Here is a 24,322-nt window from a genome sequence, read left to right on the forward strand (position 1 = left end):
AAGGCAATCTAGTTTCATTAATCACCTTGACAGAAAAGGAAGGAAAGTTCTACTAAAATATGTTATGACAAGTTGTTGGGAATCAATATAGAAAAGAATTTGAGAAGAGCTGAAAGTGTGTGCAGTTTAGAACAGGAATGAATCAAGTACATGAAATATAAATGAATGATTAATTTAGGCTTTGAGTTGACCGCTGGTGTACCACTTCCTTATAAAGAGAATCTGGATTCTAAAATCAAGTTCATGAACAAGACAACAAATTTTACTGAGAATAGTACTGTTAGAGACTAAGATGGGAATTGCACCTATGTGACACAGGAGAAGGACCTCGATATGAGTGAAAAGTGGGCTGTTGCTGTAAAGAAAGCCAACAGGATGCTGGGTTGCATCGGAGCTGAAAGTGTGTGCAGTTTAGAACAACAGGAATGAATCAAGTACATGAAATATAAATGAATGATTAATTTAGGCTTTGAGTTGACCGCTGGTGTACCACTTCCTTATAAAGAGAATCTGGATTCTAAAATCAAGTTCATGAACAAGACAACAAATTTTACTGAGAATAGTACTGTTAGAGACTAAGATGGGAATTGCACCTATGTGACACAGGAGAAGGACCTCGATATGAGTGAAAAGTGGGCTGTTGCTGTAAAGAAAGCCAACAGGATGCTGGGTTGCATCAACAGGGTCATCACCAGCCGAGATAAAGAAGACATTATCCCACTCAACACTTGCCAGGCCACACCTGGAATACTGTGTTCTGTTTTGGTCCCCACTATACAAAAAGATTTGGACAGGCTGGAGAGGGTCCAGAGAAGGGCCACCAAGATGATCAAAAGACTGGGAAGCCTGCCATATGAGGAAAGGCTGAGAGAATTGGGTTTGTTCAGCCTTGAGAAAAGAAGGCTTAGGAGACACCTTCTCACCATCCTCCAGTATTGAACAGGTGGAGTATTTAGAGGGTCACAGTATTTAAAGAAGGTGGAGACTCCCTTTTTACAAGGAGTCACATAGAAAAGACAAGGGGTAATGGATACAAGTTACTCTTGGGGACATTCTGATTGGACACGAGGAAAATTCACAATGAAAACAATCCGTTATTGGAATAATCTCCCCAGGGAAGTGGTGGATTCCCCACCACTGGACACTTTTAAGGTTTGGCTTGATGGGGTGCTGGGCCATCTTTTCTAGACTGTGCTTTGCCAAGAAAGGTTGAACCAGGTGATCCTTGAGATCCCTTCCAACCTGGTATTCCCTGATTCTGTGATTTATGGTATTAATAAGAAAGGCGATATAAATGTCAGGCAAGGTAACATGGTTTGTATATGTATCTTGAAAGGTAATCCCAACAGGTCAGTGTTAATGTTATTGTACAGTGACCCTACAGATAGAGGAAGATCTACTTTTAATTTTCTCTCATACATTTTGTGAAGGTGAACATAGAAAGCACATGGTAGTAGATTTTGCCTGGCATTCTTGGATTCTGTGAAATGTGATCTTCGAGTTTGCTGGAATCACTTGGAAAGTAATTGTCTCACTACAGCTGAGAAACAGACTTAGTAAGTCCTGAGAGTATTTTATTAGTTGCTCTTTCTAAATAAATTCGAATTGCAGGCTGAATAACTGAAAAAACCCACCCCTTGATTCCTCCCCCCTCACCAAGATACATATGTGTGAATTAAAATCCATAAGCCTGTGTGTCTCTGAAAAGCTTAAGCACTGAGACACAATAAATACGTCCATTTATAGTTTCAAAGGAACAGCCACAGAACATCGATAATGCTATAGCTTAGGTATGAAGTCCTAAGTTTGCTACAGCACTTAGTGAGATTTTTTTCCAACCAGTTTCAACTAGCAGTACTGATCCAGTCTGTTTAGACAATGCAAGATAATTTAATCTTGAATTCTTATAATTAACATAAATTACTTCCCTCATTGCTTGGAAATACACAGCTGTACTTTCAATGTCGATATATGCTACCATACACAGAATACTGGGAAAATGATAAAGAACGGATCCACTTATTCAAAGAACAGACACCCCAGCTGAAATATGTTGTATTTATTCACAGTTTGGGTGCCAGACTCTCTGTCGTGCCACCTGAACCCTGACCTAGAATGACCAAACACTAGTCATGCAAGAAAGTCTTTTATCATCCCAGATTCTTCAGTCCTTTGAACAAATGTTGTCAATTATGTCATTTAAATATGTTGGGCATGGTGAATAATTGCCTGCTAAGACTAGTCTTTAAGGTGAGAAATAGTCGTCTCTGAACTCAGAAGACAGAAAATGAGACTCCCGGTCCCAATCTCCCTTAATTTACAATGTTCTTTATTTCTCCCCCTCCTGCCTCCAGAAGGGCTTTCAGCTACATTATCAGGACATGCACACTTCTGGTAGTGAAAGGTCAGTGATTAATTCACTCTACAACACAGTGCTTTGTGAACTTTTCAGATGTAAATTCTGTTGTTACGCTTGTTGGAGAACATGTAACTGGAAAACATAAGCCTGTTCCAACCCAAACCATCAATGCAAAAGGACAAAAAAGAAGGATTCTTTCAAGAAGCATCACTAATTAGGTGAATGAAAGTAATCAGCAAAGGGCCTGATCTGCAAAGTTGCTTTGCCTGTAAGATGCTGAAGAGCTTCTACTCGGTGGTTCTCAGTGAATCATGTTTTTCTAAGTATAAGATTATTTTGGTTTTATGAAAGGAAAACAAAGAAAAAAAGGAGAAAAAAGTTTGCCAATGAAAACTAACAATTGCAACTGTACTCATTTTGTAGGGGTGGGGTTGGCTTTAATTGCCTTGTCTGTCTTTGTTGTTTTGTTTTGGTTTTGTTTTTTTTTTTTTTTTTTGGTTTTTTTTTTTTTTTTTTTTTTAATGGGGGGCAGATTGCAAAAGGAATGCTTTGCATTTAAAAGGCAATATACTGAAAATATAAATGTATTTTATGGCATTTGCTGAACTTTCAGTTCTGGACAGAGACTTTCAGTTCTCTTTTGTACAGGTCATATCATATCAGACCCAAGTGTTTTTAAGCTTCCCCATACAAATGTAATTTCTCTTTTCTGACCTCTTCATCAATCATATTTCTGGGTACAGACTCTCAGTTTAAAGCCAGGACAGGGACATTTTAATTTCTAGTAAATATCTCAAAAGATAAACACTAGATCAAGCACACAACATATTTCAAGAATAGCTCCAAAATTACTTTTTTTTTTTCCTCAGACAGCACAGAAATGAACAGAACCTAGATAAATCAATAAAATGCCTCTGTGTAATTCCCTTCCTCAGTTTCCCTGCTTCTCAGTGTCCTACAGCATTAGAGTTGGTGTCACTTCATAATTTTGAATCCCTTTTCCTGGTCATGGCTTCTCTACGCCATTGATTCTCTCCCTCCTTTATGAATGTCTTTTGTCTTCGTGAGCACTGACATCCTGTTTCTTTGATATGGTTTCATCCAAGTGAAGTGTTCTGGATACCTAGATTACACTCAGGGCTAGGTTTCTAACCATGCTTAGATAACTACAGTGATAAGAAAATTAGAAAACTATTTGTCTTAAAAAAAGTCAGTTTCCTTCCTTTCCTTCCTACACACACAAGATGATAGTAAGAATTTAAAATACATGGATTCACAACTGAATCTCAGATGCAGTTTAATGTGGTTCCTAAAAAATATTAAGCATCACCTTTTGTTAACAATTGTCTTTTCTGCAATTGATACTCAGTGATCTCGTTACTTAAAATTCATGTTTTTTTGAAACTATACAATTACTATCTTGTTAAATCACTGAAGAGTTTTCATGAAATCAGCATGACCTTTTCTTTATTTCTTTTGTGACAAGCATGTTTCCATCTTATCATAGAAGAAATTATAGAGGGTAGAGAAGCTGTCTTAGCAGATAAATGAGTAGCCAGAAAAAAGTGGCTTGGATCCTCTGAATATTGTATACTGCAAAAATCTAGATGTTTTCTAATGGTGTGAAGTGGAATTTTGAAAAATTATAAGTCAATTTATAACTTTTGTTTATGATGTGGTTTGTTTTAAGAAGGGAGAGTGAGCTGTGACACAGGATGAAAGGATTTTAGAATAACATGGCATTTATTTAGCACTGGAAGTCATTAGATGTTATTGGGCAAAAATGGTGGGAAACTGATAAATAAAGATGGGCATAAAAAGCAGCTACAACATCATCATTCCAAAGAAACCACACATCTTCAACACTCCAAGGCATGGGACATTGATTTATGGGTGAACTTTTGACTTCCAGGAACAAAGATTGAAAGAAAAAAAAGTGGTGCTTATTTTTAAAATAGGATACTATTATTTATGTTAAATTATTATATGTGAAATGTTTGAAATGAGAAGTACTCTCCAGTTTATAAATATGTAGCTAAATAACCTGCGTGTGAGTAAGCAGGAATCCCCCAACCCTCTTTGCTGCTGACCAACTTCCTCATTTTGGTGTTGTAGAAGCCTTTACTTCAGACGTTGCTCTCGTATGTTCCGTTGACTTCAAAATATGTCTTTAAACACCGCAATGTAATATCCAGCACCTGCAAAATATTGTGAAATATTAGGAACAGTTGTAATGAGAACTGACTGCAAGCGTCATAACAACAGGTGACATTATTCATAACCTACAGTTATAACTAGGTTATGATGTAAATTCAGTGATCATAGATGAAATAAGCCAGCTACAAATGTGAAAATATCCTGAACTTTAGAAGTAATACAACCAAATATAATAAATCTTGCCTGCAAATGTAATAAGGCCCTTAGCTGAAATGTAATAAAATCTATCAACAGCTGCAATGTATATGGAACATATTATATAGCTTTACTATGAATTATACCCCCTGCTGTTTATGGACTCCACAATGTCATGCTTTGTCTTCTTCCAGAAAATCAAGTGCTACGGGACTAAGTGTTTTCCAATTTATATTAAGTATGACAGTGTGTTAATACAAAAATGTTGAGGGTGAAAATGAAATTTTGAATCCAGATGTGCTCCTTCGTCATCCTGCTAGCATAAGAGAAAGGATGTGGTCTGCCACATGTGGCTGAGACACTTCCTCAGCTAGACAAGGTAGGAATCAAAATGGATGTTCTGGGTAACTAATCTGTTCCTCTACTGCTAGCAATATAAGTACGTACACAAAGAAAGAAGGAATTTTGATGAGTGACGCGGCAGGGGGAAAGTTCAATCTGCCTGATCTTTATGTGCTTCTCGGTTTTGGCTTCTGAAATCTCATTTGAGGATAATATATATCATTTCCTATCAAGTGCCAGTTGTGACTTCTTTACTGGAGTACTATCCCAACAAATGAACAGGAAAGACTGACGTGATGTGGCTGACTGGTTGCCATCTGTTTGTGATAATCTCGAGCACCTCTACAGTTCCTGAAATGACAAAACACCCCGTGCTGTAACTCAGGAGAAACCTAGAGGGTCCTACGTTAAGATATCAAAGAGAAGGTTTCGATGGTTTCTTTGTGTGTGGAGGTGACCTGACCTTCAGTAGTGCTAAATCCTTTGCTATGGAGGACTTACCTCTGGATGTCAGGATGATTTTATACCAACCCATTCCAGACATGAACATTTCCATTGAGAATGCAATGTACACAAATGAAAGAGTATATGCTTTCAAAAGCTGTTTGTATTGTTCCATGTGCAGCCTTGCCACTGTTCCTGGTTTGCTTTCTGTCACTTTGTGTTATGGATTCAAATGTGATGTCATACGAATGTCACACTTCCAGAAACGTGCATCTCACTACAAATATCACAATAAACAAACCTAACTATATTATATCTTAAAAATAAGTTATTAGAGAGCGCTTTTGGTAGAACTTAATGGTGGATTAAAGTATCTTGTATATCTCAAGAAGGAATTAATATCTGCCATATTTATCTTTTAAAGTTGTTGTAAAGAATAGTGCTGCAGCTCTGTAAGTACAGAAGGGGAAATGAAGTTATTTGGTAAAATTTGAACTATGAACTTCTACAAGATTTTTTGGTTTTTTTTAAACAAAATAATTATGGGCCTAAATCCCATTAAGCTCCTCTGTACTTATATTAAGCTAGTTATGTAAGTCCCACTGGATCTCAACAGACAGAATTTGAAATTAGGAAAATAAAATAAAGTTATGTTAGGTAGAGAAGAAACAGTAAAAATGGCTATTAAGAAATTTACAAAAAAGAAAATGATGGGAAAGTGAGGAAAACTCATTTATTTTGTGCTTATAAAATTAATATAATGGTTACTTGCTACAAAAAGAGATAAAAAACATAAAGCAAATGAAAATGTTTTAAGTTGACCACGTCCTTTAAAGGCTGTCATTACCATAGTTCTTGCTTTCCTTTGAAGATCCATCTGGGTTTAATAACCATTTTAAATTTTATTGTGTTTTGATTTCCAATTTGGAGTTGTGGAAGACAAATGACTACTTTACTAAATTAAGCCCATGTCTATTTATTTCAGAAATGGTATTCCAAAATAACTCTAAATCATTAGTGAGCAAGTCACATGCAGTACACTGGTTATTTGTATAGTATTTTGATGAAATCTGCTCAATGCTTTCAGTATAATTCTTCAGTTCTAACATATTTTTAATTCTCAAACATTTAGGTGGTATGAGTTATGGCTGAGAAGATAGGTGTATTTTTTAAAACTGAAACAGAGAGAGTTATCCTTGCACAAAGAGTGGTGGAGACATGAGCTCAGTGAAATCATCTGTCAAAAGTTCAAATTCAAAGGTCATGTCTGTCACTACTGTTCTAAGATTCTTCTAACTTTATTGCTCAACATAGATGTGTCCTGTATGAGTTGTCATGATCGCAGTAACATTTTACCTTTCTGTTTAATGCTTGACTAACAAAGGGCTTAGTGCTCTGAAAGAACAGTGATTTAAAACTTCACAGCCTTTTTTGGGGGAGGTAATCTAGATATTATTAAACTCATTTTGTAGATACATTGATTAGTGCACAGGGAATAAGGACTGTGAAACAAAATCCACTGAAACCTTTATATCAATGACTAATGATTTCCCAAAGACGCTGATCGGCACATTGAAAAGGCTACAAATGACACCCCAAAATGTTGATTTCAGTATCCCACCTTTCAATAGTAAAATTTCTTTGGATTAATTTTGCAATTACAATCCACTGTATTCAGGACCAATGGTACACCTTCAACAGTGTAGAGTATGGGTGGGAAGTGGGGGCTGCCTCTAGTGATGGTCTGATACCAAATATTCCCTCCTGGAACAGAACGGGAGCTCCAAAGGCACTGCGATTCCAGGAATGCATTTATTTTCTTCCCATCCAAAGAAACAAAAAAAAAAGCACAGCTGCACCACAGTGCAATGCACTCCAGAAGTTCAGGGGTGTCCTCATGAGATGTTGCTTTTTCCTAGAGCTCTTCGGGGAGGTGTAACTACTCACCACTCCTGGCTCCCAGCTGACACGAAACACAGTGGAGCATTAAATGAACTGCACGGCACCGACATTTCAAACTTTCTTCGTGCCAAAAAGTGGAACACCTGCACTGGACAATAGGAAGTGGATGATTAGAGGCAAGGAAATTTGTCAAGTTTTAAGCATGACACTTTACTCCAGGTCCTACAAATGAAAGCCGTAAATGAAAGACTACAGTGGTGAAAATCCCTCCAAACCCTACGTGTGTGTAACAACTTAGTTATACTCTTTAGTCAACTGTTTTTTCGATTAATATGTTGGGGTTTTTTTAATGAGGTGAAAATATGATAGAATTTGAAAACTCATACCACTTAAAGCTCCTCCTAAAGATAAATGATACTTAAATACATCCAAAGGAGAGGGATTATGAATATTCCCTTACGGCAGAATTCCTATATCTGCTGTCAATAGTAATTGTTGCAGTATTACGGTTCAACATTTAAATTTAAACCAGGAATCCCCAAATACTTATAACAACAAAGAATATTCTGAAAATGAAACTTGGTTATTATCTTTGTCAAACAGTAACACCTTAAATGTAAATTTTACCCCACAAGTTAGGTGAAGGGATGATAATGGCAATCTCATTATGAGTTACTGTAGTAAGTGTGGAGTTTTATTAACTTAACTGACATTCACTGGAGATCAATTTCAGCACAACAAGCCATTTCATTAAGTTCTTCTTTGTTTCTTATTCTTAAGGTTACAACATCTGGATGTCTGCAGCATGGTGATAATACGAAATTTTTCAATATAGGAAAATTGATACATTTCAATTTTGCAATTATAAAAGAAAATGGAAACTCTCTGTTGCTCCTAACTGGAACACTGTTATTATTAATAAGTTAAGCAGGTACTTGCTTTGATCTAGAGAAATTCTACAATATTTCTAATTTGTTTTATTTTTAAGCGTTTATATTTGCCAAATCCATTTGGAACCTGATAAGGAATTAATTTTACACTTTGTTCCTTGGGATCATAATAGTGACTTCTTTTGCTTTTGACAGGTGGCTCTATATTACAAATAGAGTTTGTGATGTGGAAAGGCAAAGATCTTTCTGAATTTCTTATAATAGTGCTGTTAGTGTATGATCATATTCCCTCTTTCAGATGGATGGTGCTAGTACTGTCATGTGGGAGTGGGACACTTACACATAAATACTCAGATCATGATGGCAGGTGATTTCTTCTTTCCCTTGCTCTGGCAGTGACTCTCAGAATGTATGAAGGTACTCCTCTCTGCCATTAATTAATCCTTTATATTTATATTTATGTGTCTATATGTATACATATACGTATATATGTGTGTGTGTGTAAATATGCACAGCAGTACTTACACTCCACTGCATACATATCCAAGGACATTTACATGTTGTTGCTATGGCAGGATTCTGCTAACATCTGAGAAATAAAAAAATAAATACCACCAGAGGGCTCACAAGCTATTTTATTTTTTCATGTCAACAGCTGTCTAAACCAATGAGCGCTGGGACTTACACCTTCCTGGGATTCAGGCTCCCATGTTTTTGATGTTTCTGTGCAGACATCAAGGTGTCCAGATGCCAAGGTGAGGGTGCACTATCCCTTCTTCTGACACCAGAATCTCATTTCAATATTACGATCATTTTTCTGCTGACTAAAAGTGTTCCCTCTCAGCCCTGGGAGTTTACTTCTCTGTGGAAAAGCAACTGCTGCCTCGAGTTTAGATGTGCTTGAAGTGCAATATACTTAAACATATGTTTGTAGCCTATATATCGAGGGACACATGCTTAGAATACAGTTCTGTAATCTGTTTGAAGATGGACATGGGTGCAGGCACATGAGTTGCCTAAATTAAGCAACCTTTTAAAAAGGTATTCAGATGACGTACTGCCTCCTCTTTTACGAACTACATATGTATTTCATTGCCCAGGTCAGCCATCTCCGCCCTAAGAAATAATTCTGATCACAGAGTTTTTCCATGGCAGAGAGCTTGCTGCTCCTCTACATCAGGGACGCCTGTGTAGAACTAGGCTGGCAGCAAAAATGCAAACAATACGGTGTATTGACCATATGCTAAAAGGTAGGAACAAGAAAGACTGTACATAAGAGAATGACACTGTTATGAAAATAAAGTACTTTGATGGTAGGTTTGAGAGAGAAAAGGGAAGGAAAAAAGAATCCAAGATCAGACAGACTGACAGAACTGACTGTATATATGCACAGATCAACAGTGATCGTAAAACTCTTTCTGCAGGGCATAACGTGGGAAAGTCTGAGAGATTCATCTTCACTTGTTGAAATCTAGCCCCAAATTATCTCCAGTCCCTTTATTTCCTCCCCATAACCACTAGTGTCCTTCCCTCAGTGGCTCTTATTCTCCCTTCCTCCTCAGTTTTATTCTTTCCTTGTGATCTCTACCGAAGCTGGCTTTGCTCTTAAACCTCCCTTTGATTTCTCTGCTTCTCTAATTCCTTTCCTTCCCTCTTTGTTTTCATTCCCTTTGCTTGATGCCAGAGCCTGTATTTTCAATTCTTCCCACCCTTGTGCTCTCAGCTCCTCACTCCCTTCTCAGTGCTCTCCACCTGACTAATCCTCAGTACTGGCTCCTTACCAAAAGCACTACTTCCACTTCTGTTCTCATGCTGTCAAACACATCTGGAATAAACTCACTTCCTCAGCTTGAACATAATTCTCTTATCTGAGCTTGTCTAAAGATTTTTACTTCTCCTCCTGAATGAACTCTTAAGCCGCAAATTGCTTATCGTTGCTCTCCACCTTATAGTTCACCCAAAAATCTTCTGCCCTCGGCACGTCTGTCTCCTTTCATAACATGCCTCCCCCCCAAAATTTTCCCACCTCCTCCCTCAGCTGCTGCATTATTGCTTCTCAGCCTGGAGAAGAGAAGGCTCCAGGGAGACCTTATAGCAGCCTTTCAATATCTGAAGGGGGCTACAGGAGAGCCGGAGAGGGACTCTTTGTCAGGAAGTGTAGTGACAGGACAAGGGGTAGTGGTTTTAAACTGGAAGAGGGGAGATTTAGATTAGATCTCAGGAAGAAATTCTTTCCTGTGAGGGTGGTGAGACACTTGCACAGGTTGCCCAGGGAGGTCATGGCTGCCCCATCCCTGGAGGGGTTCAAGGCCAGGCTGGATGGGGCTTGGAGCAACCTGGTCTGGTGGGAGGTGTCCCTGCCCAGGGCAGGGGGGTTGGAACTGGATGATCTTTAAGGTCCCTTCCACATCTAACCATTCTATGATTCTATGATTATTTTGTGACTGCTCCTCAGAGCTATGGTTGATCTGTAACTGAGGACCCATAACCCACACGGTGTAGGAAAGCGCTGCTGCCCAAAATACCTGTTCCCTTTATGACAGTCACAGAGCATCCTCCCAAGTACAGGATGCCCTTGCATCCCCAGATCCCTGTGCAAACTGTGTTGGACCAAAGAGGAGCTCCTTCAAATAACATGCAGAGGAAGCACAGGTAATTTCTATGATGCTGCCTCCTTTTGTAAACCCTCTGAGTGGGCAGCATCCTTCAACATCATTAGGGAATTCTGCTCTTAGTGACTGAATGCAGTTATCAGACCTCTAGAAACCCAAAAGTAAGACAGAGACACAAATATTAACCCAAGAATGATGTTTGACTTCTTTAGCATTTTCAATAGGCTTAATTAACCATTAAGAAAAAATAATTCTCTCTCTACAAATATTCCCATTCAATTATCTTTAAACATTCAATTTCCATTTTCCATCTGCTTTTCTTTTACAGCAGACATAACAAGAAGGTGCTTAAAACTTGCTTTTATTAAGAGTATGTAATTGAAACCACTTCAAAGCAAGAGTTAGGAAAATATAAACTAGATGATGACCATAGACTATAATTTCATTTGAGTTGAAAGACTTAATTGCTATACATGTTGAATGGACAGTACTCAACCCTAACAAATGATTTTATTTTTTGTTATTATTTTTTTACTCTGGTTTTGTTTATTTCAGATTCCTTGGTCTCCACAGATGCCTTTGTTCACAAGGTAATAATTTTCACAAGAACACAACTTATGAGGTTGTTTTTCTACACGTCTATGGTATTTGTAGCTGTAAGACTTTGGTACTGTGGGTTGATGCTACTTAACTTTCTTATACTTATCAAGGAAAATAAAAACTATTGATCCTGGAAAGAAAAATAATTTATTGGGAGGAAAAATATTAAAGGCATTTACAACTGTACAGAGATATGAAACAAGAAGTAGTGATTTCATTTGCATTGGCTTCAGTGGGGCATATATTTATTTCCTTTCCTCCAGAAATGATTGTACCTTTAGTCATAAGCATTTTCACAATGCTTATAACACCTAAATTTTCCACAAGGATTTTGTCTAGCTTCTGTTCATATTTCATGCCAGTTCATTTTTGAATGTAATTCTGATTGAAATGGTGGTCTTTTTCATATTACTGTGGCGATACTTATTTTCTCTCAATTTGGAGTTAGTCTAATTTTATCTACCACCCACGTTGAAGTTAAAATGCATTAGATGTGGAAAAAAAATCTTAATGCAGGCTAAATATGTGGAAACCTCCTTGTCCAGGACTGCTGCAAACATGATCCAGCAATTAGTTTGCTGTTGTTTTTTTAATCATCTTCTGTGATGCTGCACTTTTAACAGCCAAGTATCACACCAAAAATCTGCTCAGTGTATGCAAGATGTATGCATAAGCTAGTAAAAGAGTAAGTACAAAAAGTGGCATAAAAGAAAGTGGAGTAAAAGTTGCAACACGTGGTGTGTATTAGAGGACGCTGAACTAACAGTGAAGTGTGTGATAGTAATTTGCTGCTCTGATCCCTTAGCTTAACATCTTAATCTTTTGCCTTTGTTTCAGACAGATTTTGTGGTCTCTAGAGCTCAGTGTATTAAAAATACCCTGGTCTTGATTCAGTCAGTTGTTTAAGATAATGCCTAATATAAGCACATAGTCATGAAAAAGTTCAAAGATTTAGCTCCTTTGCTTAAAGCACATCTCAGCTGGGTTGGTCGGCCCACTGCACTTCCAATACGACCTATGAAATCAGCCCTTCACTTTTTAGGTCCACCGAAAATGCTGGGGCACGTTCTCACCACATTGACATGCACTCCTGCATCAACTCCCATTGATCTGACGGAGCGAAATTCCCAGGGTAAACATCAGTATAGATAAGAACGGAAACTGGAGAAGAGAAGGAAATTGGATAGAGGAGAGGAACATGCACAGGACATGACAATGGTCAGTGACAGGTTTACCAGAGGGCTTCCTTTTCCTTTCCCTTGCATTACTGCTGCTTCTTGTGGCATGTCCTCTGTGTCACTTGGCTGGGAGGCAGCCATATCCCTGGGCAGCCACTTGTCACTCTCTCTGCACCCAGCTCAATAGTCATCAAGCGATAAGCAGCACTGCTTTTTAAGCCTAACTAAATCACATCCAGAGCTCACAGTTCTATAAAATACTTTTTCTCTATATATATCACTTATATTACTATATGTAAAATTTACCCTTATGGATTGGATTTTTTTTTGTTTATATGTGTATGAGAAACCATTCTTTTAGTGAATAAATAAGAAAAAATATGACTGAAGCAATAGTAGTGGTCCAATCTTTTCAGAGCTATAGGCATTTTCAGTGCCGTCTATATATTTTTTAAGATGAAAATATTTTTCTATAAATAAACTAAATAATATATAAACTAAATATTTTTCATAATCTTTTTCACTAGTCATTTTTTTAACCTTTGTATCACCAGGGTAGTTACTTTTCTTTAAAGAAAGAAATCACACTTTAATTAATAACCAAGCTTACAGAGAGTTCTGCAGCCAGGGAATGCTGGAAACAGTGTAATGAAGTAGAGTGACTTGAAATTGTAGGTTTCAAAAGTTTGCCTGAGTTCAAACTTTACGTTCAATTAGTCATATTTGCCACTTCCTTTGTAAATTATACTATTGAATGGTCTCCTCCTGGCTGCTCCTTTCAAATATCTTATGTGATTTTTACATCTTGGGAACCACTATCACTGGGAAAAGAGATTCCAAGTCTTTAATGCAGAGTTCAGTTAAATTTTGACTTTTAAGTTTTGGCACCTGGTACTGATTGTTTTATCAACTTTACTGTCAGCACAAATGCTTGGAATGATTTTATTTAGAGGATGGCATATGAAGAAGGATAACAAAAGATTCTGATATCAAGATAATAATAAGCAGGGTTTTGCATCAGATATTTTTATGTCTAGGGCTCTGAGATAGAATGTGTTTTATACTGCATTGTAGTGTTAATTGAAAAGTATTAGTGATCTGTTTATCCTGCTTTTGAATCTGGAATGAGTAAATGGAAAACGTGCAATTATTAATTCTTCGTGTCACCTGAGCTCGTAAAAACCAAAGAAGTATCTTTGAGTGTAATTATTCAAGGATATTGTTGATTTGTGTGATTTAATTAAAATCTCATAGCTTGCAAAAAACCTTCTCAAAACAATTCAATTTTTTTCCTTAGACTTAACCATCTGTCAGCCTATTCCAATTAATTTCACTTTTGATGGTGAATTTGCATCACCCTGTGTGAGCTTTGTGAAAAGTACTTTTACCATCCCTGCATGCCTGCAAACCTGACTGATCTGCAAACATTCTAAAATTTTAGTATTTCCTCTGAATGGTTTGGATGATGGCAGTGTTTCAGGATTTGGAATGTAAACTCCCTGCTTTTCAGGGCTAGTCAGAGTTTCACATTCGCATAGCATGTAACTCCAGTACGCAGTATTTTCAGCATGATTGCAAGGAAAATATTAATATTACTTGCTGCTTGCCAGCATAACCTGGTCTAGTGGGTGATGTCCCTGCCCATGCAGGGGGATTGGAACTCAATGATCTTTAAGGTCCCTTCCAACTCTGAGCCATTCTGTGATTCTATGATTCTATTATATGAAAGCCTAGTGAAAGGTGTCCCTGCCCATGGCAGGGGGGATTGGAACTATGTGATCTTTAAGGTCCCTTCCAACCCAAACCATTCTGTGATTCCTTGATATGAGGACAGATGAAATGCCCTACAGGGTTAGGGCAGCAATCTGTGTAGCTCAGGGCTCTGTCTCCAGAGACGGCAGCTGGCAACTCTGTTTGTGGAGAGCATGTGAGTCTGGTTACTCTCTGCAGTGGACTCTTCCCTTCCTGCCTCAGTACCCACAGCTGGTGGGTTAAGGATTGCAGAGGATACCTTCTGTTGTTTGCTTTATTGTCTCTTTCTTTGCTGTTCCGGTTTGAACTCCTTCTACAACCTGCAGTAGAAGTAGCTTCTACGAGTTCACCACTGGCTGCACAAGGAAGTACGTACCTTTATTTATTATAAGTCAATCTGTTAGTTTCACTGAATGCTGTTCACTTCTAGTACTATGGGCTTTGATGAGTAATGGTTTCACATTTGCCTTGTTCACTGTCCATTGAATGGCTGATGACCTTGTGTAAATCCCAAGGTGGGAAATTAGAGTGCGGTGCTCATGCAGCCCAGTAGTGTCTCTTTCGCTGGTCCAGCAGCACTATATATCTCATTCCTTTGCATTCCTTAACTATTATGGTTGGACTAGATGGCCTGAAAGGTCCCTTCCAACCGAGGAAATTCAATGATTCTGTGATTCTATTTGAGATGAATAGTTCAAAACCAAACATTAGTGGTAAGTTGATACAGGAGTGGATAGTTTGGGCGTTCTTAACTTTGGGCTGAATGAAGATAACCAAGAGGTTGGTACCAGGGAGGATCTGGAACTTTACCACAAACGTTATTGGCTCAGGTAACACAGATCATTTGGTCCTTGCCTGCAGTGCAAGAAGTGTGTACCATCTAGAAATGGGTGCCGGGTGTCCTCTTATTTTTCTTGAAAGATATTACTATCTCTAGTTGTACGTCCATCTGCTTGTAAGTTGCTAAGTGAGTGGGCACTCAAGGGATCATATAAGGCTGGATAAGTCACATGTGGTAGTAGGTGTCCTGCCTTCAATACCTACCCTGCATGGGGAGGGGACTAGATCATGAGGCAGAGGAAGAGGCTTACATTCAGGAGCAAGCTCTTTTAGGGACTAATTCTTTCCAGATACAGTGTGATGTGAAGGCAATGCTGTGTGCGGTGGTGTTGCATGGAGGTGGGCTACGCAGCCCAAGCCTGACTGTATAGATAGCGTGCCCATATGGCCTGTAAAGGCTTGGCTTCATACTGAATTAAACTGAAACATAATAGAATATGAGCAGGATTTTTTTTCCTTCCTCTTGTATTTACGCCACAGAAGAAGAGAAGTGCTTTAGCAGCTGGTAATTGACTGGAAATAGTTAAAAGAAGAGGATAAACTTAAAAATCCTTGAATATGCGTCACTTCACACTATTCAAAAATAATCTGGGATCAAAGTGCATAAGAATAAAATTGAATGACAAGAAATGCTTTTCTCTATTGCTTTCACCACCCATACTGTCTATCTTATTTTGGGTTCTGGCTCTGAACGCTCTTTGCTCAGCCAAGGAGGGGCAGAGGGGAAATAAGAACCTTCTCCCCTTTGTGCAGCGGTGCGAGGGCAGCACACAATAGCAGTTCCTGGGCTCCCTTCGGTGAGGGGAGCTTGGGAACCACTCTCTCCAGCATCTGCTGATGAAGGAGGTCCAGGGAAAAGCTGCAGCACTGACAGTCCCACTTCACCTGGGGGAGCAGGACGGGTGAAGAGCAGAGAGCCCCTCGGTGCCATGGCAGAGGGGAGAGCAGATTGTGCAGAGCCTCTCCTCGCACCCAGGGGGGACCACAAGGGAAGGAAGGTCTGGGTCCTGCCCGAGGCATCTTCTCTCCAGCGTTCCTCCTGGGACAGTGTCCCCTCACCGCCCGCCAGCCAGAACTTGCAGACAAATGGCACAATCTACCCTTCCTTTCATCTTTAGGACTCTTAACAGCATTATGCAAATCCCAGCTATGTTCCTAGCAACCCAGTCCAAAGGCAATTTTGTATGCCTTTTTTTTTTCTTTTTTTCTTTTTTTTTTTATCTTGTGACAGATTTCATCCCCAAAGAGATGAGTCCGGTAGAGGACAGAAGTGAAGGCTGCTGGAGTGCAGTGTGTCTGGTTTTGAATGCAATGAGTCGACGGCTGCAGCCTAAGGCACTGGTGTGATTTTGTTTAAACAAACATAAGCCAATTAAAAATACAAAGAGATTCAAGGAAAAGATGCTCTTAGCTGAGAGCCTCATGGGAGAATAATTTAAAGAACAGATCAATAGCAGTGAGAGAGATTTGTTCCCATAAGACCAAAAGCCAGCATGTAACAAATCTTGAGAAAGGCATTTATAGGATTGTATTTTGTGAGTGACTCTGGCATAAAAGAATAGCGCTTTAGCATAATTATAGTTAAATATTTACACAGTCTTAGCTGTTTCAGGGAAAGCAAATATCCTTGCAAAGATGATTTTCTCCTATTCAATATATCACTGAAAGTGCTTGCTATGCGTATCTTTATTACAAACATAATAATTATATAAACGTGCCTTCAAGGAAAAGGGTAGCTGAGAATGCTATCTTTTAAAAAAACAACCACAAAACAAGAACAAGATATACTATTACCTACAGGTTGAAATATTTTTCCCCTCATTTTCCAAGTCACAGCTTTTCACTTGTAATCTCTTTCTCACTCAAGTACATGTACAAAAATTCTTAAAAGGCGCAACAAGAAAAAAAACATTATTATAAATAGCCTGAAGTTATTTACCTAAGTGGTATTTTTTTAAGTCTCCAACTGTAATGCTCAATATTTTGCAACCTTCCACGTGTAAAAACAATGTAAGATATCCCAGCTACCTTGTTATTTAGACAACTGGTTCAGGTGTCTTAGTTAAGAGAGTATGTCCCCTAGTTTTCAAATATTATAGGCAGAAAAGGGGAAATCGTATGGACCAGAAATATTTGTGCATTTACAGGCTTTCCAGAGGATGGTTCAGAACAGCAGTTCAGTTTAGAAATTACTTGCCCCCTGAAAAAATATCTCTCCTGGTCTATTAAATGTGCAGGGACAACAGAGGGATGGGTATCCTAGATTGGATCCTTACAGTCGATAATAAAAATTTTCCTATAAACTTAGACCTTTGAGAAAACAGCTGTTGAAAAATATTTTTTTCCAAAGGACAATAGTTTTCTCCCAGACATGAGAAACCTTGAGAGATTGCTTCTGAGCTATAACATTTGTCCATTTTGCTCAGTGGAACAGAATAACTTTGAAGAAAATACTACAATTTCTTTGTTGAGGCTGGAATGAGGAGACTGTTTTTGTAGCAAGATGATTTAAAAAAATAGGGCATACAGTGTTTGGTTCCACTGCTTTGCTCTGTGTTCATTAAATCAATGGTAAACATCAGTTTACATCTGCTGAAGAAATGACCCATTGTTTTACACTGCTCAGAGGGTAAAGTGGGAGAAAGATTAGCAATGCAGTGCAGCTGTTGCAGAAAAAGCCCAGTAACTTCATTGTGGTGGTGTGTTTACCAGAACCATATGGGTTCCAGAAAGCACATTTGTACCGTGCACATGGCTAAAACCCTCATAGATAACTTAAGCATCTTAATGACACAGTTTGAGCCCCAGCTCACTTATCCCACTCTTGGAGACACCAAATTAGCTTGGTAGTGACAAGTTAACTCATTTCCAGTATTAGCAGCTACTAAAACCACTTTCTGTGCTCTTGAGTGTATCTTGCTCCACCAGCAGCCTTGGACTTGAGGATGCCCCTTGATGTCAGGAGATGAATAATATTACAGTGCTACAGCCAGGTGCTGGTAAATCCCTCAGGGTATTTGGTGACTAGTAATTTTTAATATGGATTATAATACCTAAATATATATATATAACATAATTCAAATGCGGACATATATATCTACATACAACACATGCATAAATGTGTTTCTTAAATGCAATGTGTATTTCAAAACACTGAGAGAACCCTTTTTTGTTCCCTCTGAAGCACTCACTGGAAGGTCTAAACATGTTTCTAATGAAAGCTAAGAATGTGGCTTTACCTCAGGTGTTTTCTGCTTGCCTTTCAGATTATTGATGTTTGGGGTCAGGATTTCTCTAATGGCTCATGACACAGGTGCAAATGTCATTAGAAGAAGAGTCTAGATGAGAATGAAAGCATGAAAAGTTTTCAATCTCCATATTTAACCACCTAAGGAGCAGAAGAGAAAAGGAAAGCAGAGAAAAGTAAATCCACATAAAATATGCTGTTCTATTTGCTGAAATTAAGAAGTGGAACCAGGAAGAATAATTACTATAAAATAAAAATATTTCTTAGTTTTGTAAAGGTAAGCATGATGTTACAAGATAAGAGAGCAAAGTTTAGCAATGATAGAAATTTAACTAAGACATAAGATGTTATAGGAGAGGTTTTTTTTCCATACAACATAATTAGAGGAAGCATGTGCTTTTCCAAGAGCTTCCTGCTAAATTTGGGGGAAGCCAACCGAAGTCTTCGTTGTCTTTTGATCAGATCTCAAATAAGGCCACATTTTAATGCCACTGGGCTGCATTTGACTTATGACTTCTAACAGGACAGAGCAAATGTTCTTTCGAAAAAAATGTGTTTTCCATTTACACAATTAATTAGTCAAACATTAATAGTATTTGGGTCAAAATATAGTATTTGCAGTACACCATTTTTCTATCCATATAATAAATATAAACATTTACCCATTGAATTAAAAAGGCCCGACCAAACTACACTAAAATAATAAAATTGCTCAGTTCCAGAATATTAACCCTTTGAAAGTCCTCTGGTACTAAAATACTAATGTGTATATTTCTATACATATTAATGTGTGTAAAAAAAGCTTTGTGTTAAAGAAAGGTGATCTCAATTGATTTGAAGTATTATTAATGTTATCCATTATTATTTAATCACTTACAAAGAAAAATGTTTTTGACAGAGGTGTATTTTATAGAAGACTTCTCTAGATGATTAACTATCTATCTAAATACATGCTATGATAGGGGATTTATATCCATATTTTCATATTCTTGTTTATTTGACAATTGAAACATTTATTTTAATCATTGCATTAAAAAAATAAACTAGTGTTTACCTGTCACATAAATGACAGACTGGAAGTTCTTTTTCTTAGATTACCCATTGTCTTTAGTCTGCGGTTCAGTCAATAATTGTTAATAAAGGGATGAAGTAATTGTCTGAGTAATTGTGTAATGTGATCTTCAGATAATGATTGGGCTTTTGTTGTTGTTTAGAGACAAGATTAGGCATCAGAACGCTTCAGCTTCTTTCATGGGCCACTGAAGTTTATTTCATGGAAGCGGCACATTTTGTGGGCAACATCTTGATCTTTCTAAGCCTCGTTTTTTCAAGCTTGAAAATAATGACAATGATTGTTAACATTCTTATATGTGATATTAACTAATATTTCTAGACTGTTTAAAATACACTCGGGGAGTATGTGTGTGTGTGACTTGGGATATATGGCAAAAGTTACCTACATTTTAAATGATCAAAAATGCCTGAGTGGAAAAATTATTCAACCAACCACCTAGAGAAAATAAATAAATTCCACCTTTGGATATCTTTCATACACAACATGCAAGAGGTAAAGGTACATTTATTTTTCATTTGTCCTTCACTTTTCAGTTGCACTCAGGACTTACTGGAAACGACTGCGGGGAGTGTGTGTGGGTGAGTACCTCTCCCAAGTATTTCCTCCTGAAGCGCCAGCACAAATCAAGACAACGTGTTGTCCCCCCTGCTGCACCTCTCCTATTGCGAGGGTTGAAGAGTCCATGCCCTCCACAATCCTCTCCCCAGTGACACTTCTGTTTCTTGATTTGGATAGTAATATACTGTGAATGTGGTTCCATACGTTTTCCCACATTTCTCTTTCACTGCAGGTTAAAGGCGTGCCCAGGTTTGGCCTTTTGGAGAAAGTTATGACTTCACTATCTATTCATGTGGACTCTTAAATTAAAAATTGATTAGGCTACTTCTGTTCTTTGTTTTCTTCTTAGGAATGACAACCTACGAGGAGGCAACCTGAAGAGCAGACACCCGGGAAGTAAAACAACAAAGTTTGCTGTGTATACGATGGGCTTTACTATCTCAGCATTATAGAGACGTAACTGCTAAAATGAAGTCTGGCATTGTTTTTCTCATGGCTGAGTGAGTGGCAGACCCTGGGGAGAATGTATTAGAGTTCTCATCTTGTAACTTAACTTCTCCTTTTGTTGTTCTGCATAATTGCTGTCACCCAGGTAAAGCTGGATTGTTTCTTCCATGGTAAATTCTCTCCCACACAACCCTTTGACCTTCAGGCAGTGAGAGCAGCAGGGTTTCTCATCTCATGATTTAACTGAAGAAAATAACTACTTGAAGAGGAAGTGCTTTGAAATAAACAATGTCTCTGAATTAGAAAACTAAACAACTGGTTTTTTACCACAAACAGGGACTCCTGGGAATATTTGCCTGGAATTAACAAAAGATGCAACATTTGAATAACTAAGGTACTTAATCATGTGAAGAATTTCAGCAGAAATTTGACTACAACTGGGAGAATTGCTTAATTATGAGTAGAATTCTGATAAATGTAAAAGCAGCTCATATTTTGTCAACAGACGTTAGAATGACTTATGAGCTCATATTGATTCTCCAATTCTTTGACATTCAAAAGTCCAGGATATTTTTAAAATGCTGAAAGAAGTGAGGTAATTGCCTTTAACAGTGCAAGTATGGAAAAAAACTGTGTCCATTTGGTCACCAGATAACTTATAAAAGAGTGGTTTTGCTGACTGTGGTTCTGATAGCTCGTACCCCAGCCAAGTGGTTGAGAACATTTTCTTGGCAACAACTCCTGTAAATCACCCTCTCCAATCTTTTTTTTTTTTTTTTTCAGCTTCTGGGGGAAAAAAACCAATCTGATATTAATTGAGAAGGTATGTTCTCCTTAAAATCTTCACAGAAAAGACCAATGCACAATAATTCATTGTGTTGTCAATCTGTTAATTTGATCTGATTACTTGTTGTATGAATTTAGTGATTTAATCATTCAATCTATTGGTATATTGATTCAATCTTAATTGAGACCTTAATTTAATTATTGCATTATTCTAGTTTTAATTAGCAACGTAAAACTGTTGTGTATTAGCTCAGTAATTGTCACATATTGCTGTTCTTTGCTGATGTGTCTGTCTCACATCCAATTATTATTTTTTTTTTTTAGAAATCCATAAAGGCACAAAGGACTTTTTTATTTCAAAATACTGTGTTGGTAAAAAAAAAATTATGAAAGTACTTGTAATCAGGAAAATTTGCAAGTTTTTTTGGGTCTAGCTGCATGATCAAATTTAAATCACTCTATAGAATGTCTTTTTTCAGGAGACACTTGGAAAATATGTTTCAAGCAGATGTATATGCAACTACAGCGAAAAAAAATAGAATACAGCTTATTCTTTGGAAAGTTAAAAAAAAGTGCTGAACTATTTTAGTGCCATGCATAAACCCCATGTTTTGCCACAGCACCAGCTTTTACAGTCATAGATTTCTCAGTTTTCCGATGTCTTTCACCACAGTTGTAGGTTTGGAATGTGCCTTTAATTCATATAACCTTAAGGACAAGAATGATGCTGACTCCTGTTAAACTATCTGAGTAAACACTTCCATTATTTCAGTTTGTGTGTTCTCACATGACGTGATTGCTCAGGAAGAACTCAAGTATTTTGAGTAGCTAGCTAGAAAGCAAGGAATTGACCATACTGCTGTCTCTTCCACCACCCCAAACCTTATGTGCTAAACCTTATCAGTGGGTTTTAAAGGTGATGAAAATGGAAACACATTTCATAGAAAAGGTGAGGAATGTAGTAAGCACCAGCATTTCTACTTTTATTGAGATACGTCCATTAAAAGTCAAATTAAGGGCATTGTGTCTGACCAGAAGAATGGGATGACCCTACACTTCTGCACACGCTTCCATTCTCTTCCTACTTGGTGTGTTCTCCCTTTTTTGTGACCGCTGCTTGATCAGTGCTACAAGTATGAGATGTAGCACGTGGACAAGGCCCTGCCATGTCGAGCAGAAGTCACCTTAGGGGTTCAGGACTGTCAGTCCAATGCAGAAAACTGTTGAATAAAGCACCCCTGACATACTGTATGCATTTTTGTTTCAGTGTAGGCAAAAACTGTGAGGGAAATGAATAAATGTGCCCTGAAGTCCAAGGGAGTAAGCAAGCTGTAATGTAACTTACCATTTCTTTGCAAGCTTGGACAGCCTTGTGCTTCTACAGCTGAAGTTAAAGTATTTTAAACTTAATTTACTGAAGTGTAACTTTTTTCCCCCTGAAGTTTGCATAAAGTACAAACCATTCATTTCCACACAGTCTAAGCAAATGAATTCTCAGTCCTGATTGTCAGGAAAACCAAAACTCTTTATGGTGTAAACAGGAATGCAGAGAGCAATGTAGATTTATTTCAGAAAGTCCAGGAGAGTGAATGACTAAGGATTTCAATATAAATTACTTTTAAATATCATAATTGCTGACATTTCTTTTAGGTCATAGATCAGAAGCAGCATTCGTTAGAATTTCATATTTTACTCTGAGAATTATGAAACAATCAGAAGAAAGTTTTCTTCCTTTTCCTTTTCCACTTCCGTGCCCTTTTCCATTCCCCTTTCTATTCCCTGTTCCTTTTATACTTTTCCTTTTATTTTTTTCTTTTCCTATTTTCAAGTGCACTGAATAAGCAGCCTTCATAAAACTCACGGACAAAACTCCGTATTGAGTCGACTACATCAAAGACAGTCTGCGATGAGGTTAGTGCATTTGTTAAAGTCCTGGATGCATCCTTTGAAGGTGAGTTATTGCAAATGGTGTCATTGTGGAAAAGGGACAATTAACTTGGATGATCAGTGGGTGGTGACTATTGCCATCGCTGCATAGTTTGGATTTACACACAGCAAGGGTCAAACACTTCACACCCTTCATTGCAGAAATGAACCGTGTAGAGGACTCAGTGGCCTAAAACACAGCACAGGCCTACATTTTTCTATCTGTCAAAAGATTTCAGAAGTAATTCATTGTTACAGCTCCCTGGAGTGAGAGTCTGCTTGTCCATCTGATTTTCCTGACTGAGCGCTTTAAACATTCTCTGAGGAGAAAACTGTTGTAGTCTTGTTTCCAAAGCATAATAGTAAAGACGGGAAGTGTGAAACCATTTGGAATCCTTCTTTCCTGCTGTCATATTTTATCACTACTCGTGTGTTACGTTCATGAGCATCTCTTGATTGCAGGCCTCAGAGCTAATATCATTTCAGGACGCTGGCTGGTGCCCCTCTGAAGGATCTCTGGATTTCAGAAATCAGATATTTCACATAAAGTTAAAAAAATGCCTCTTAAAAAGGTAAGTTTGATGCCATCGCAGAGTAGGAGTAGATCAAGTTCCAGGATTATTCATAGGAAACCTTTGTGAAATCGATGACTTTGCTTGACCACCTCTACAGTGATATAGCTTAAATAAGAATCTAATTTTTAAGGCGTGACGCTCTGTGGAGAGCTGTTCCTGCTGTATAGATCTGGTTGTTGCAAATAGATTGTTGCCTCAAGTAATGCGTCTGGTCCTGTTCTTATTAAAGAAGAGCACAAATAACATCCTGTTAATTATAGTATGAGAGGTCCATAATTATTTATGTCTTTTGTTTGCACCACAATCGTGGTGATTATTGGGAATTGGTAGAAAAGATAGCATTTAGGAAATTTAGCTAGACTCTTTGGACACTCCCATATGTGCTTTCCTTTAAAAATAGCCATGAAATCTGGATTTCAAGTAAATTTGTGACTGAA

At 37.9% G+C, this 24,322-nt stretch overlaps 2 long non-coding RNA genes across 2 annotated transcripts; both read left to right on the forward strand.

Annotated features, from left to right (window-relative positions):
- Positions 1–8,940: 8,940 nt before the first annotated feature.
- On the forward strand, positions 8,941–18,744 carry LOC106885139. Its single transcript, XR_001411389.1, has 3 exons — positions 8,941–9,044; positions 11,457–11,491; positions 18,538–18,744. It is a non-coding gene; the product is annotated as an uncharacterized LOC106885139 (long non-coding RNA).
- A 1,982-nt stretch (positions 18,745–20,726) lies between these two features.
- LOC106885137 lies at positions 20,727–23,874 on the forward strand. The gene is made up of 3 exons (XR_001411387.1): positions 20,727–20,992; positions 21,382–21,421; positions 23,214–23,874. It is a non-coding gene; the product is annotated as an uncharacterized LOC106885137 (long non-coding RNA).
- The last annotated feature ends 448 nt before the right edge of the window (positions 23,875–24,322 follow it).

This window comes from Calidris pugnax, unplaced genomic scaffold, assembly GCF_001431845.1.
Source record: "Calidris pugnax isolate Ruff unplaced genomic scaffold, ASM143184v1 scaffold49, whole genome shotgun sequence".
Lineage (NCBI taxonomy): Eukaryota > Metazoa > Chordata > Aves > Charadriiformes > Scolopacidae > Calidris > Calidris pugnax.